The sequence below is a fragment of the Endocarpon pusillum genome, assembly GCF_000464535.1.
Source record: "Endocarpon pusillum Z07020 unplaced genomic scaffold scaffold1559, whole genome shotgun sequence".
NCBI classification, from domain to species: Eukaryota; Fungi; Ascomycota; class Eurotiomycetes; order Verrucariales; family Verrucariaceae; genus Endocarpon; species Endocarpon pusillum.
Window position 1 is genome coordinate 6,319 of NW_006916033.1, and position 5,835 is coordinate 12,153.

Sequence of the window (5,835 nt, forward strand, 5' to 3'; positions counted from 1 at the left end):
TTTATAATAATTTGTTCTTCTAGCATCTTAAAGACTTCTCTTAATATATAAAAAGTTTTAGTTTCTTATATCTTTAAATAAGTAATTTGTTGAGAATACATGCTGATCAGCAGACTATAGTCTGTACTATTTAGCTATACATGTACAGCCAAATATTGCCTGATTAGGTTATTCCTAATCAGGTATAGTGCAGGATTTCCTGTACTACTAGCACAGAAAATATTACATAATCTGTGCGCTAGCAGGATCTATACTTGACGTGCAGATACACTGTGATCTCACTCTGCATGCAAGAAGTAACTATTAATAGTGTTGATAGCTGTTCCTAATCTGTATACCCGTTTAACAGGTTATAAGCCCGGTGTAGAACAGCTATAGACATTGACAGTAAGTAAAGGCTTAATTAAGATTACTAAACAAGCTGCTACTCCTGTAGCGAGGTATAGTTGTGTCATATTTAATTATGAAATGTGAGCAAGTTAAATACTCTAGGGCTATAGAATCACAAGTCTGTGGATTCAAGAGCAAAGGTATTAATTATGTTACAGTTTATCCTGAGACTCGGAAATCAGCTTATTACAGCTTATGAGTTAATTGATCCTATTAAGATTAACTAAGTATAATAGTAATCAACTAATATATTTCTTCTTTGCTCAAAAGTCTGTAATAATTAGAGTATATATTCCTTTTATCTTAATTAATTTAATTTTATATTAATTATTCTTTTATTCTATTATTAAAATAGATAACACTATAGTAAAAAGATGACTAATACTAATCCTTATATATATTAATCATGAATAATAGTTTAAACTCCTTACCTTTTACTTTTAAGTAAAAGAAATCTGGCTAGTATTAGTATATACTAAAGTACTTATTAAGAAGATAAAGAAGCTAGATACAAAGGCATAATACATTATCCATATCTGTATTAGAGACAGAGATCAGGAGCTTATAAAAGAATACGCATTAGTAAAGGAAGCGTAGGACATATTAAGGAAGAAATACACAAAGACAAGACTATTAATAAATAGACATTACCTATAGTAGTATATTAACTATTACAAGAAGCCTAAGGAGAGCATAAAAGATGCGTGAATAGAGATTCAGCACTTGAGAAGACGTATTAAAGTGACTAATAACTCACTTAAAACATTTACTACATAACATTAAATGTTCTAATAGCTTCTTGCTTCCCTTCCTCTGGAATATGATACTATACAAGATGCCATCAATAATTAGGAAGAGCATCTCCTTAATATTAAACCTCTTATGTAATGACTCCTTAAGAAAGAATTATTATTAAACGACACTCCTGTCGTCTTCAGGCAATATCGTCATTTATCAACAAGGTTCTAGTCATCCTCTAGCTGATAATTATCCCAAAGATTTATAACATATGAATGCCACTTATACTCTTAAGAAGGCACAACCTTACCTCGAGAACGCCTACTATGACAGCTGAAATATTTTGCCTATTAAGGAAATTATAAATAGCGAAACTGCCCTTACATTAAGGAGCATATAGAAGAGATTAGGGAGATTATTAATAGAGCTTAAGCAAATCAACGCAAGAGGAACAAGCCAAAGACAAGAGTAGTTAAGGAAGAGAACACAAGCGCAAAAGACTTCCGAGAACGCCTACTATGACAGCTGAAATATTTTGCCTATTAAGGAAATTATAAATAGCGAAACTGCCCTTACATTAAGGAGCATATAGAAGAGATTAGGGAGATTATTAATAGAGCTTAAGCAAATCAACGCAAGAGGAACAAGCCAAAGACAAGAGTAGTTAAGGAAGAGAACACAAGCGCAAAAGACTTCTTTTTTAACTCTAAAGGCAGAGCAGAAGTCTATCTTACAGCACCAAAAAAGCTAATCTATAAGACCCCTAAGTGGATTGCTAACACTAATACATCTGACTATATAACTAATTAGCTTTCTCTCTTTAGAGAACCCCTAAGAAGAATTAAAGAGATAATAGTAAATTCAGCAGACTTAAGGTTATATATTAGAGGGGCAGGATATGCCTAGATATATACAAAAGGGGGAGTAATAACCCTATTAAATATATTATACATACCTAGTCTAAGTACTAGCCTTCTCTCTAGTTCTTTATTATATAAATCTAGGCTTCTAGCAGTTTTGACAAAAAGGCACTATATATATAAGATTAAGATGGCAATATAGTTCTTAAAGTAGTTAGATATAAAGGCCTTTATATTATTAATTAAATAAGTCTTTGCAGACTATAGTCTGTAATGCCCCTCCTGCATCCTTTAATAACTATAATTAGTAGCAAGCATACTAAACACTTGTATAACCACTTGTCAATTATAGTTAACAAGAGAATAAGGATGCTAGTAACTATAACTAACAAATAATCTCTGAAGAAGGTATTATAAAGGACTAATATAAACTATAGTATAAAAGGTTTATTTATATAAAAGAGAAGTTATATTACAGAAAGCCATTTATAAGCTAAATAAGATAGACATTTATAAAGTATATAATCTAACTAAGATAAGAAACTGAACAAATGCTCAAGTTTCCTAGTATAAGGCTAACCTTTTTAATCTTATATTAATTAATATTTGTGGCCCCTTTCTAATTGCACTTAGTGGCGCCTAATACTTCTTAGAGGTTATTAATAACCATTCTAGGAAGTTATAAGTAATCCTAATTAAGGATTAAAAGGGAGCAAAGGACTATCTTAAGAGATAACGCTGAAGTAAAGAACTTATTATAGGGACGAAACTAAAGGCGATCTGAAGTGACAATACTAGAGAACTTAAATAGACCCTTAATAAGTAAAGCTAACAAATAGGAATTAGTACGTAATATATTGTCCTATACACCTCAAGCCAGAATAGTATAGCCGAACGTACGATTTAGACAACAGAAAACAATATCTAAGCAATGTTAAAGGAATCCGAGTTGCCTCTTAAACTATAGGATAAGGCAGCAAAGACTAATGCATATATTTGTAACTGAACTACAGTTGGCCCTGAGGTAAATAGACAAAGGATCACCCTTAAGGAAGCTTAGACTAGAACAAAACCTTCGATTAATTACATTTGGATCTAGGGATGTAAGTATTATTTATATGTGAATCCAAAATCGCTATTAGTATTAGGGAAACAAGATAAGCTGATGGACTATAGCCGTGTAAGAATATTTGTAAGATACAAAAAAAATATAATAAAGCAGTTTTGTATCTACGTACTAGATCTCGGATATGTAACTCGTAGTGTTATTTATATATGAATCCAAAATCGCTATTAGCATTAGGGAAACAAGATAAGCTGATAAACTATAGCTATATAAGAGTATTTATAGAATACAAAGAAAACATGATAAAGCAGTTTTATATCTACACGCTAGATCTCAGATATGTAACTCTAAATTTTAGAAGAATAAAACTGTTAATCTTTACATAAGAGGGACCTCTAATTCCTTACTAGATTATGCATCATAAGGACGACCTTAAAAGGAGCTTATTACTAATTAAGACTCTAAATTAAATCTGGCTATATTATATATAATTAACTTAATTAATTAGGTATCTCTTATACTAATAGTAAAGAAAATTAATTTATTAATAAAGGCACTTATTAAGATATTAATTAAAGTTTCTTTAATGCTAGGTAGCTAAAAAGATGAGAAGGTTATTATAATAAAAATAAAAAAAGATGTTATAAAACTAGGTCTTTAATAGTAAATAAATAGATTTACTAAAGCAGGACTACAAGTAATAAGTAAGCAAAGTTAAAATAATAATAATAATAAGTACTACAAATTACAGGATTAAAAGATTGCAAAAGCATATATAATACGTTAGCAGAAGATCCTAATTCTAATAATATATAAATAAGTAATCTTAGATCTTATTTGTGATTTAGACTAGACTAATGTAATTAAGCGAGAACTTATAGTATTATAAGTAAACAGGACTTAAAAGCAAGTTGTCTCTCCTGCAGGATCTAATATTATTATAAGCAAATAGGTATTTAATATTAAAAATACAAAGAATAAGGGAGTAGATTAATTTAAAGCTAGACTTGTGGCTTAAGGTTTCTTGCAAAGATACAGTATTAATTATAAAGAAACCTTTGCCCTAATAATATATATAAACTTCTTAAGGGTGTTGCTAATAATTATAGTAGTAAAGAACTTAGAATACTACTAGATAGATATTAATAATACATTTATAGAATCCACTAATACAGAGATAATATATATGTTACCCCTTAATAGAGTTAATATACTAAATAAGATGGCTCTACACGTGTTAAAAAGCTTATATAGTCTAAAATAAGCTGCTAGGGATTAGTATAACTATATAATAGCTAGCCTGTTAAAACTTAGCTTTAAACTATCTCCTTCTGACTTGTGTATCTTTATAAACAATAAAGGAATAATTATTAACACTTAGTGTAGACGACTTAGCAATTATTTTTTAATAATTCTCTAATATAATTAAATTTAAGAAAGACTTCGCTTATATTTTTAAGATTAAGGATCTAAGGGAGATTAGAAGGATCCTTAGTATAAGAGTAACTTATGATTATAATAAAAGAGGATAAATATAGACTAGTTAAGATACTAATTAATAAATATAATGCTCTAGCCCTATTATTAGATAAGGATAAATAAGTAAATATATACTAATATTAGAAGTATATTAAAAGCATTATATATATAATATTAACCATAAGATCAGATATTATATTTATAATAATAAAACTTACCTAATTTATATTAGATCTAATAAAGCGTTATAAATCTATAGTAAAGCATCTTTTAAGATACTTACACTTAATAAAGGATATAAGAATCTAATATAGATTAGAAACTCTGTCTTTAGTAGGATATTCTGATATAGACTATACTAGCGATAAGATAAATCAAAAGTCTATAATTAGTAGCGTCTTCATCCTTATAAAGGGAGCAGTATTATAACTAAGCTAAAAGCAATAATCTGTGGCCACATCAATAACAGAGACTAAGTATATCAGCATGTTAACTTGTTCAAAACAAGTAATCTGGCTCGCTTAATTACTCTAGGACATAAGGTTCTTATAATACTTAGGAGAAAGCTAATAGACTATAAATCTTTTAGGAGATAACTAATCTGCTTTAGCGCTTATTAAGAATCTATATATATATAATTAATCAAAGTATATTAACATTACATATTATTATGTCAGGGACCTTATATAACATAATAAGATCAAGATTAATTATATTCTAACAGACAAGATAATAACTAACAGACTAACCAAACCCCTTACTAGACTACTATTTAATAACCATGTGTCTCTACTTAGATTAACAAGTTCTTAAGACAAGTCATAAGCTAATTCGGCTTAAGGGGGAGTGTTGAGAATACATGCTAATTAGCAGACTATAGTCTGCATTATTTAGCTGTATATGTATAGCCAAATATTGCCTGATCAGGTTATTCCTAATCAGGTATAGTGCAGGATTTCATGTAGTGGTAGCACAGGATATACCACGTGATCTATACGCTAGCAGGATCTGCACTTAGTATGCAGATGCACTGTGATCTTACTCTGCATGTAAGTTGTGACTATTAATAATATTAATAGCTATTCCTAATCTGTATACCTGTTCAACAGATATAAGTATTATTTATATATAAATTTAAAGTTATTATTAGTATTAGGGAGACAAGACAAGCTAATAAATTAGAGCTAAGTAAGAGTATTTACAGGATATAAAGAAAACATAATAAAGTAGTTTTATATTTATGTGCTAGATCTTAGATATATAACTTGTTCCTTAGTTATAATATTTAATAAACTTTAGAAG